This window comes from Vulpes vulpes, chromosome 2, assembly GCF_048418805.1.
Source record: "Vulpes vulpes isolate BD-2025 chromosome 2, VulVul3, whole genome shotgun sequence".
NCBI classification, from domain to species: domain Eukaryota; kingdom Metazoa; phylum Chordata; class Mammalia; order Carnivora; family Canidae; genus Vulpes; species Vulpes vulpes.
The window spans coordinates 118647108-118658806 of NC_132781.1; the positions used below are offsets into that span (position 1 = coordinate 118647108).

Sequence of the window (11699 nt, forward strand, 5' to 3'; positions counted from 1 at the left end):
TGTGAAGTGTATGGCAACAGCAGACAATGACAAAATCTGCCAGTAAATCTGGTACTTTCTATAGCTAAATTGCCAAATACCTGTTATTTCAATACAATGCCTGTTTCTAAAATATTTCAAGTTTTAATTTTATTAAAATGTTTCCTGTAATCTTGAAGAAAGGTATCAGAAAGTTTTGGTCTCTTGGGACACCTGGGGGGGTCTCAGCGATTGAGCGTCTGCCTTCAGCTCAGGGCATGATCCCAGGGCCCTGGGATCGAGTCCCGCATCCGGTTCCCTGCATGGAGCCTGCTTCTCTCCCCTGCCTGTGTCTCTGCCTCTCTCTGTTGTGTCTCTCATGAATAAATAAATAAAATCTTAAAAAAAAAAAAGATAAGAAAAGAAAGGTTTGGTTCTTCATTTCACATCTGTAGTCAATGTGCCTGCCCTGTCTGCATCGGCTGCTATGTTAAGAAGGATTTTGAGGAGATGGGGAGTGCAAGTAGGTCTGCAGATTTCTCGCCCAGGCAAGTAAGTCTTTATGGAAAGTGGAAGAGGAGCTCATTTGAAAGCCATGTAGGATGTAGAGCCCAGACAACGGTGTAGTGCCTATGCCACGCCAGCCACGAAGATAGAAAGCAGCATCTCGTCCTCCTACGCACACCGCGTACAGCATTACACTACGTACTCGGAAATTTCAGTCAGGGTTCTCAGGTCAAGAAACCGTGAAGATGATGATGGGGTAAAGCTGAGGTAATAACAAGAGAATAAGAACTGGCTGAGGCTAAAGCAGTTAAATTGAGGGGACAGATCACTGAGGCTTGGCAATAGGTGGAGAGGAGAAGACGAAATCTAGCAGAGAACACAAATGTCCACAACCCCGTAAATTCTGAGCTGATGTCAGCATAGAAGGTAGGATGAGGAGGGGAAAGGTGGATACCTAAGCAAAAGCTACAAACTACTAGTAGTACAAGGAGTACTGCTTGCGCATTAAAAAAAAAAAAAAAAAGTCATGGGATCCCTGGGTGGCGCAGCGGTTTAGCGCCTGCCTTTGGCCCAGGGCGCGATCCTGGAGACTCGGGATCAAATCCCACATCAGGCTCCCGGTGCATGGAGCCTGCTTCTCCCTCTGCCTGTGTCTCTGCCTCTCTCTCTCTCTCTCTGTGACTATAATACATAAATAAATAAAAAATAAATAAAATAAAATACTATTAAAAAAATAAATAAATAAAAATTTAAAAAAAGTCACTGAAAGGATCCACAGAATTACTGGCAGAAGGAGAAGTTTTACCTTGAGGACAGCAGGTGAGCGCGGGCTCCCAACTACCCTGGACAACAGCATTATCACAATCCGGGGGGCGAGGTGGGGGGGTGCTCAGGCACCTGCGCTCACTGCCCACGGTCCGTGTCCAGGCCGCGGCACCCTCTGAGGCAGGGGACCCAGCGGAGCCCAGGCTGCCCGGCGTCAGAAGCCAACAGAGGACCCCGCCGTGGCCAGCATTCAGGTCAGCAGGTCATGTGGCAAAATTCAAATTTCTCTCAATTGCTCCCCGTAGGTCCAACTGCCTGTGATCGTGTCCCTGGAACGTACAGCATTTAGAACCACTGGAGCTTGGCTGAATCCCGCCTCCCACTCCCTCCCACTCGTACACCCATCTGATTCTTCCAGGCCAAACTCCCTAAGAACTCTCCATTTAAAACGCAATTCAAACAACGGCAAGTACTACAACTTTGGAATGTGGCTGGTATTGTAAAACTGAGAAAACAGTCAAGAAAATGTGGCGACACACTCCGAAAGCTGTGTTCATGCGGTGTAAGGAGCCAACGCACGAGGACGGCCATCGGCAGAGACCGAAGCGAGGAGCGGCGGCGGTGCCTGCAGGGAGGCCCGTCCTCCCCTCTCGACCCCCCTGCCGGATACCCTGGCTTCTGCGGAGCTAACGAACAAGGAAAAAGCCGAACTTTAAACTGGACTGGTGGCTGTTCATCTTAATTCACCTGAATAACAGAGTCTAAAAACTAATTTTAATATTCCTCAGATGGGGTGTGCCTGGACGGCTCAGCGGTTAAGCTCTGCTTTCGGCTGGAGTTTGGGGATCGAGTCCCACATCGGGCTCCCTGAGGGAAGCCTGCTTCTCCCTCTGCCTGTGTCTCTCTTTTTCTGTGCCTCTCAGGAATAAATAAAACCTTTTTCAAAATAAAAATAATAATAATCCTCAGAAAATAGAATTTAACTTTCAAATTATTCAAATGGAAGCTTCTTATCTCCCAACAATCCAACATGAATACAGATCACAAGTGAGAGGCTTCCTAAGATTTTGTGGTCTACAATGCAGGTGCGCATAATAGTAAAAGAAGGTATTTCAAAATAAAAGATAACAGCTATCTTGACATTATATAGTAAACGTAATTTAACATTTATGTTTAAAAATATCACAAGTACAAGGCAGCCCGAGTACAAGGCAGCAGTTTAGCGCCGCCTGCAGCCCAAGGTGTGATCCTGGAGACCCGGGATCGAGTCCCACATCGGGTTCCCTGCGTGGAGCCTGCTTCTCCCTCTGCCTGTGTCTCTGCCTCTCTCTCTCTCTCTCTGTGTGTCTCTATGAATAAATAAAATCTAAAAAAAAAAAAAAATCACGAGTACAGTAGAAAAATAAATGGCCTTAAACTGTGTTTCCTCTATAATTTAAAAAGACAGCAGCTGGGCAGGCCGGGTGGCTCAGGGGTTTAGCACCGCCTTCAGCCCAGGGCGTGATCCTGGGGACCTGGGATCCAGTCCCGCCTCAGGCTCCCTGCATGGAGCCTGCTTCTCCCTCTGCCTGGGTCTCTGCTTCCCTCTCTCTCTCTCTCTCTCTCTCTCTCTGTGTGTCTCTCATGAATAAATGAATAAAACCTTTAAAAAAATAAATAGACAACACCTGTCATGATTAATAAAACACCCAAAAAAATCTTTTAAATATGGTATCGATGGACATCCCAAAGAAGTTAATCTCAGGCGTTCCTACTGGAAGAACTGAACAGTCAAAGGAAATGTGCCACACATCAAAACCAACTTCAAACCCAGGACCTGATCTCCCAGATACCATCTCTCGGGTGCAGCTCAGAGACAGAGAAAACTTCTTAGGAGGGCCTTCACGCTGACACAGTCTCCCCATGCAGCACCTTCCCCATGCTTACCCTTCATTAAAAGATTTCTTAAAAGTCTTTCCTCAGCCATTAGGTGAGAAAACCGCAGTTACTCTCCCATCCCAACATCCAGAGCACAGGGCGGTCTGGGTCCACGGGGGCCACACCTCAGTTGGCCTCTCTCCTCAGGTGCCGCTCGTACTCATCTGAGGACAGGAAACACCTACAGAACGCTGAAGCCTCAGCACTGGGAGCTACCACCTTCAAGAAATGAGCTACTTCCATCCGAATCGAACTTATTCGGCATAAGGAATGGTAAAAGTTTTCTTAAGACAATGACTTCCCCTAAGATGGCAAGAACACTCTAGAATTGGACTGAATTCTGAAAATGTGCACCTTCTCCTATATACGTGAGTATTAAAATGAAGACTCTAGGCTCCCCCCTGCCCCCATGCCAAGTTCTCCTCACAGTGTGAGCTGCCAACTGTGACAGTAAGACAAAGAGCCAATTACTGATGTTTGCCCTTAGATCACGAGCTGTTACTACCAACCAGAACTAACCAGAACTCTGCATGTGGAATGTTGGAACTACCAGGAGGGACCTAATACTCCTTTCTTCCCACCTCCTACTTTTGGTAAACGAAGAAGGCACAGTGTTACATTCTTTTATTATTGTGTGCTTTTGCAGGATTATAAACGTACATTTGGAAGATGAAGGCATATCAGTATGAAGACCCCAGTAGTTGGTGGATATCTGAGAAACAGCAGCCAAATAGAGTATGGGTGTGGTAGTCACATACTTGGAACTCAAAACCCATTCGATGAGGTGTTCTGTGCCACCTACAGCACCCGGTCTTCTTGTACGTTATAGGACACTGGCAGCTATGCTGTGACACTGTAACTCACCACCTAACCCTACACCCCCTCTCCTCCCGGCTGTTTAGAAAGACTAAAGGAGAACACAGCTGCCTGGTTACAGCAGGCGCTCACTAAGTGACACCTTTTTTAATAAACGGTGCTGCCACAAGCAAGATGTTTACAATGAAACCCAGCTTTCTGAAGCTGCTTCCAAGGTGATCTTCTCAAGGGACCTAATGTGGATACATGGTCAAATTAAAATGTATTTATGACTGACTCTCTTGCTATAAATCACGGTATCTTCCTGATTTAAAAAAAAAAACTTAGCATTTTTTAATCCCAATTGTGAAAATTAGGATTAGGTGACAAGCTTTCAACAAATCCATTAAAAATTCTGTACATAGATTTCTTTTGTTTCTACAATAAATGCCTAAGTAGGAAAGAAGATTCTTCCCTGTCATATTTTAAATTTACTTAGCATATAAGCAGATCAAACCAGAGAAAATATTAAAAATTTTAACTGGGTCTACCTGTCATCACTTAAACTTAGTCAAGTTTAAACTTAGTCAAGTTCTCATCTGGAGAACATAAGAAATTATTAATCACAACAAAGTTTTTTTATTGGTGAACATAATAAAATCCCAAAGTTACAAATCAGAATAAACTTCAAACTGAGGTTAAGGGGCACCTGGGTGGCTCAGTTGGTTTAGCATCTGACTCTTGATTTTGGCTCAGGTCAGGGGATGGAGCCCTGCAAGGGGACCCACACTCAGCAGGGAGTCTGCCCTTCTCTCCCTCTCCTCTCTGCCTCCCCTCACTTGTGCTCCTTCTTTATTTTTTTATTTTTATTTTTTAAGATTTATTTATTTATGATATATATATATATATATATATATATATATAGAGAGAGAGAGAGAGAGAGAGAGAGAGAGGCAGAGAAGCAGGCTCCATGCCAGGAGCCCGACATGGGACTCGATCCTGGGACTCCAGGATCGCGCCCTGGGCCAAAGGCAGGCGCCAAACCGCTGAGCCACCCAGGGATCCCCATGTGCTCCTTCTTTAAAATAAATCTCTAGGGCAGCCCCAGTGGTGCAGCGGTTTGGCGCCGCCTGCAGCATGGGGTGTGATCCTGGAGACACAGGATCCAGTCCCACGTCGGGCTCCCTGCATGGAGTCTGCTTCTCCCTGGGCCTATGTCTCTGCCTCTCTCTGTGTCTCTCATGAATAAATAAATAAAATCTTAAAAAAAAAAAAATTCTACCTATTGTAAGAAAACATAATACTTTAACATAATCTTACGAAACAGTAATTATGGAGCAATGTGAACTACAAAAGCATTTATTTAAAACTAGTTAATCTACTATAAATATTACGCAGTTTACAAAATAAATAAAACACCACACAAGTTTTCATCAATATACATCTTTCCAACATAATGTGATCTGCTAAACATACTTCTCTCCTCTCTGAAGAATACAAGAGCCATGTCATGCCTTTAAGTTGTGGATTTAACAGTATTCCATTTATTGAATTTCATGTAAAGTTAAGGAAACATTTAGCCTTTCAGCTACCTAATATAACCTAGAATCAAAAAGTACAATGAAAGACTAAATATCTAAATATTTACTAGTTCCATATAAATTAGAATCTTTGTAAAATTGAGGTATCTAAATATCTATGTCTAACAATTTGCTAAATGTCCTACCACTATACAATGAACTACAGAAATATTTTTTAATGACCTAATAAATATACAGACTATTTGCACTTGTAAATAACTTCTACATGAAATATCTTACAGCATTTTCACAACTAAACTTTTTAAGAATTTTGAGTGGAAAATTATTAACAGGCACACATATGTGCAATGAGGTCTTTCCCTAAGGCAGTGCAGTATGTTTAAAATATTACAGATAAGACTTGATTATTCAAAAAAAAAAAAAGAAAGAAAAAAAAACATACTCTTGGATATTTAGACTAGATTTTTATCTCCCTCCCATTCAACTTTGTTTGTATCACTTTAACTTCCTATCACAGGAATTCTCAAACTTTTAGAGCACATTCTCTCACAAAGCTACTAGTTTGTTCATTTCTCATTGGAAAGTGTGTGTTGGGACTGGGGTGTGCTAGGAGTAAGTGGAGCCTTCCATAAGGAAGACTGCTGGGCTGTTAAGATGATCACAGGTAGGATTTCTAAAAGCGGAACAGCCTATGTAGAGAACTCTGCCCAACGTCTAAGACACAGCGAACATACACTACTTGGTATATAGTATCAGGGTACGCAGTTATGTCATCAACCTGTGAATACCAAAACACTTCAAAAATCAAGAACAAAGGACAGACCATTGATGAAGTGGAGAACTTTCAGATCACTACTAATCTCCACAAAATCACCGTATCAAAGTAGACTTAAGTAGTTTTGAAATTTTGACCCCACTGCAAAAAAGTAACTCAAAGTTACTATGCAAGAAACACAGGTAGAAATTAAACTCAAATCTGTTCTTTTTTGTCAAAATTCCTAGTAAAAATATTGGTGAGGGATTATGAAGTCCACGGTGATCAAACCAAGAAATAACAAGCAGTGATTCTTTATTTCGAAAGTCTTCTGCTTCAGGTAAATACAAAACCTGTCACTCGAAGCAGTTAGGGTGACAGATGCAGGGAAAGAAAAAATGATGCACTGATTACCAGTGGTTAAAATGGTTCTTCTATGTACTTCAGTTACCCAGACCCTTCATCAAAGACACAGAAGTCATGAGAGGTGGGTGTCGGGCACTGGGGGAGGCTGCAGGGAGCTGGTGTTCAAATACGGACTTTAAGTTTGACAAAATGAAAAGACCTCTGGAGCTGGATGGTGATCTCTGCACAGTGAATTTATCTAATACCACCGCACTACACACTTTAAGACAGTAAATTGTGTTATGTATATTTTACCAGTCAAGAGAATAAAAGCAAGAAAAAGTAATGTCAAAAACATCCTTAAAAACTGCTTCAAGTAAATGAGCCCTGAGGAACGTAACAAATGCTGCTTTTCCACCTCTGAGAGAACTAAAGCAAAAATATGGAGGGATTCAGAGGTATGCTACAACACAAATTAGTAAACAATGCACACACACACAAAAAAAAAAAACTAAACAATGCACACGTAAGGATGCTACGCTGTGATTTCAGAGGTCCACTCCTTTCCACAGGAGTTTAAGTTACCAGCCTGAACCAAATTTGATTCCACTGAATTGACCTAGTCTAATAGTGATTCTTGCATTCCTACCCCTATGAGGTCGGTACAATTACTATCACTCTTGTTCGCCAGATGAGGAAACTGAGACCAAACATTGCGAATTTAATCGATTGCCCACTGTTACTTTGCTAGTAAATGATAGAGGAGAAATTCAGACAAGCCATTTAGCTTGAGAGTCATTTTGCTCTAGGCTACCTGTCTAATCTAAATGACAAAAAAAAATCACCTGGTTAAAAAAAAAAAAGTCTCAAGTCCAAGTCAAGGATTTCAAGCAGTGAAAAGTTTTTAACTATATCATAAGGCAAAGTCTCAATGTTTTCTACCAGATACAACCTCTTCGCTTACAGGTTTTCCATGCAGAATTCAACTGGAAGTCGGTAAAGCTATGTTAAATAGGACAACCAGAGGTTTATATCTTTAGGCGTCATTAGGACAGTAAGCGATACCCTCTATTACAAATTCTATTCATTTACTTATTTGACGGGGGAAAGAGAACGAGTGCCTGCACCCAAGCCAGGGGGAGCAGGGGAGGGGGGGGAACAAGGCTCCCAGCCCGAGGCAAAGGCAGATGCGCTCAACCCACCGAGCCACCCAGGGGCCCCCACCAATGTTGACGTTCTTCATTTCCATTAATGTCCCAAGTATGCCAAAGGGTCTGAGCGTCTCTATTACACACTATCAGAACCAGCCCTAAAGGAAATGGGTAGAGTTTAAATAAACACGTCAATCCAAGGGAACCTGGAGGAGGACACCCACTCAAAGTGCCAACGTGACCATGTCCCAGAACACTCGGGAGCTCAGGAGTGGAAATCGACATTTTCCGTGATTTCTCTCTTTAGATCATTTGCCTAGGTGTGTATTTAAATGTTTTCCTAAGGTGACTGCAAAAATAAATGGCCCACTTTACAGAATGCAAAAGGGAGACTCCGTTTTCACACGACCAGCACCTATGGGGAAACAGTACCACGTAAAAGAATCCTGTTGCCCGCAGGTACAGCTAAGCAAGGAAACATTCACTTTGGGGCAGGCGCGTCCCGCGTCTTGTGATGTCCGATCCCCTGCCCAGGCCGTGCGGTCGAGTCCGCAGAGGACCCCCGAAGCCGGCGCCACGGCCGAAGGCTGCAAACTAACCGCCTGTGCGAGGTCCTCCTCCATCCCCTCCTGGTACAAAGCAGGACGCAGGAACCCTCAGAGGTGACCTTGCTCAACGCAAAGCACGCAAACTTTTAAAGTACAACCGAGCGATCTCTCTGATAAAGTTCCCACCGTGATTCGCAGCCGATGGCCCAGCAGCCAAGGGGTTGGCAGCCCCGGCTCAGCCCCGGTCGCCCCCGGCTCGCGCCGCACAGGTCCTCGCCGCCCCGCGGGCTTCCCGCCTCCCGGCGCGGGGTCGGCGGGGCCGGCGGGGCCGGAGCGGGGCCGGCGGGGGGTCGCCGCCGGGTCGCCGCGGGCTGCAGCACCCCCGCCCCGGCCCAGGCCGCCCGCACCTGCTGGGCGCCCGCGGCTCGTCCCCCGCGCCCGCGCCCCGCCGCGTCCACGTGGAGCTGGGCCCCGCGCCCCGCGCCCGGCCCTGCCCCCCGCGTCCGGCCCCGCGCCCCCCGCGCCGCGCCGCCCGCGCCCCCGCGCCCGGGCCCTGGGGCGACCTGTTGAGGACGCGCAGGCCTCGCCGCCGCCGAGCCCGGCCCCGGGGGACGCGGAGCAGCCCCGCCCGGCTCCCCGGGCCCGCCCGCCCGCCGCCCCCGCCCCACGGCCCCGCCGGCCCGCGCCCCGCCCGCCGCACTCACTGGGCCGCGGGCCCCAGGCCTGGCCGCGCGCGAAGGGCCGGCGGCGGGCGGCGCTCACGCGACTCCCCGGCTTCCGGCCCGACCAGGCCCCGCGCGGTCCTCCTCCTGCGCCGCCCCGCCGCCCGCCGCCCGCCGCCCCGCCCGCCGACACAAAGCCCGCGGGCCGCCCGGGGCAGCCGGGAGGGCGGACCCCCAGCCGCCGCCCCCGCCCGCCGCCGCCGCCCCCGCCCCCGGCCAGTCCGCACCATTCCGCTCCGGCGCTCGCCGCCGCCGCCGCCGCCCGGGCCCGCCGCCCCCGCCCCCCCGGCCCCGGGCGCGCCCCCGCCCCGGCCTCCCCGCCCGGCCCCCGCCGCACGGCCCCCGGCTCCCCCCGCCCGGCCGCCGCCCTCCCGCCCTCCGCCCGGCGCCCGGGCCGCCATGTTTACCGCCCTCGGCCGCGGACCGGCGCCCGGCGGGGAGGGGAGGCCGCGGGCCTGCGGGGCCGCCGCACTTACGGGCTGTGGGCGCCGCGGGCCGGGCGGGGGCGGGCGGGGGCGGGGGGCTCGGCCGCCGCCGCCGCGGAAAGTTTGCGTCCTGCGAGGCCGCGGCGCCGCTCACATGGCGGGGTGCGCGGGGCGGCCGCTCGCGGGCCCGGCCCCCGCTCCTCCGCCCGCCCCCGGCCGCCGCGCTGGGCTCGGGGCTGCGGGCTGCGGGCCGGGGCTGCGGGCCGCGCGCTCCCCCCGCCCCGGCCGCGCCCACACCCACCTTCCCTGCGCCCCGTCCGCCGCGCGGGCCCGAGCGGCCCTCCGCATGTTCCCCGCCGCGCACAGGCACCGGCCGCGGCGCACGTGAAGGCGACGTACGTGCGGGCGCGCAAAGCTCCGGGCGCTCGCTGCACCGCCGGGCTGGGGCGCGGGCCGCGGGTGCGGGCGGGCGGGCGGGCGGGAAGGCGCGGACCCGCACCGCCCTGCTCGGTGCTGCGCGGTCCTGCTCGGTGCTTCTCGGCCCTGCTCGGTCCTGCTCGGTGTTGCGCGGTGCTGCACGGTCCTGGAAGGTCCTGCTCGGCCCTGCACGGTGCTGCTCGGTGCTGCGCGGTCCTGCTCGGTCCTGCGCGGTGCTGCGCGGCCCTGCTCGGTCCTGCGAGGCCCTGCTCGGTGCTGCACGGTCCTGCTCGGCCCTGCACGGTGCTGCTCGGTGCTGCGCGGTGCTGCGCGGTCCTGCTCGGTCCTGCGCGGTGCTGCGCGGCCCTGCTCGGTCCTGCGAGGCCCTGCTCGGTGCTGCACGGTCCTGGAAGGTCCTGCACAGCCCTGCTCGGCCCTGCGCAGTCCTGCACGGTGCTGCGCGGTGCTGCGCGGTCCTGCTCTGTCCTGCGAGGCCCTGCTTGGTCCTGCTCGGTCCTGCACGGTGCTGCGCGGTCCTGCACGGTGCTGCTCGGTGCTGCACGGCCCTGCTTGGTGCTGCACGGTCCTGCTCGGTGCTGCACGGTGCTGTGCGGCCCTGCACGGTCCTGCACCGCCCTGCACGGTCCTGCACGGCCCTGCTTGGTGCTGCTCGGTGCTGCACGGCACTGCTCGGCCCTGCACGGTGCTGCTCGGTGCTGCACGGTCTTGCACCTCCCTGCACGGCCCTACACCGTCCTGCATGGCCCTGCACTTCCCTGCACGGCCCTGCACCGTCCTGCATGGTCCTGCACGGCCCTGCACCTCCCTGCACAGTTCGGCACCCTCCTGCACGGTCCTGCACGGCCCTGCACCTCCCTGCACGGTCCTGCACCGTCCTGCACGGCCCTGCACCGCCCTGCACGGTCCTGCACGGCCCTGCACCCTCCTGCACAGTCCTGCACCCGCGCAGCTGCCTGCTGGGGCGGCGGGACCATGCGCCTTAGCAAGACTGCCAGCCTGCTTTGGAAGCCTCGTTCATGCCATCATCAAAAACAAAAACAAACAAACAAAAAAACGCCACCACCCTGCAGGGAGGTGCGAGATTCCCTGGTCCAGGCGTGCACACACAGGACTGTGAGAGCAACAGGACCACCCATCATCAGTCGGGCAAACACAGGACAAATCCGTGTGAGGAGAAGCAGCTTCACTCTTTGCAATTCTACATCTGCCCAGTGTATGCTTTACTTAGTGACCAGACATAAGCACACTTGTATGGACACAGGCCCCATATTTTCCCTAATGACCCTTCTCCCGTGAGAGTTTGTTAGGAAGACCTGCCAGCCAAAATGTCTTACTCTGCTTCTCCGTGGTCATCCGTACCTGAAATCTTTGGGAAAAGACTGTCCTGGAAATTCTGGGATTCTACTCCAACTCATCAATCTTCTTTCATCACTGGTCTCCTAAGACTAAGAATTTAGAAATGAGTAGTACTTGCATAGGTGTGCTATGGTGCGCACCAGTCAAGGAAACAATCTTTCTACTGCTCACAGCCCTGCTTCCAATACATCTCTGAGAGTTTTGGTTTAGATCAAGAGGCGTCACAAAATAATTTTAACTCATTTTACGGATAAATATACATCATTAAAATCCGGCAGATGGGTTAAAAGGTGTCAGAAAAAAAATCAAGCTATACCTAGTTTGAATGCTGGACCAGGAATTGTAACGATTTAAGTAAGCTTTAAGTAAATTGCCTTTTTTTTTTTTAAGTCATTTATTACATAGAGGACTTCATCGTTCTGTGGTTTGTTTTGGTTTTGGTTTTGGTTTTGGTTCTGTGTATTTCACAGAGGATGC

At 51.1% G+C, this 11699-nt stretch overlaps 1 protein-coding gene across 45 annotated transcripts in view; it reads right to left on the reverse strand.

Annotated features, from left to right (window-relative positions):
• Positions 1-10357, reverse strand: part of ZMYND11 (zinc finger MYND-type containing 11) — a 131009-nt gene extending 120652 nt beyond the window's left edge. For 10 of the 45 annotated variants that reach the window (XM_072749742.1, XM_072749751.1, XM_072749738.1 and 7 more), the window contains exon 1: positions 9730-10121. The gene's annotated coding sequence lies outside the window, so the exon portion shown is untranslated. Of the gene's footprint in view, positions 1-8844; positions 8890-8985; positions 9114-9230; positions 9282-9479; positions 9637-9729 lie in introns of those variants that run through there. The other 35 variants (XM_072749743.1, XM_072749740.1, XM_072749749.1 and 32 more) reach the window with 17 other exon arrangements.
• Between the last annotated feature and the right edge of the window lie 1342 nt (positions 10358-11699).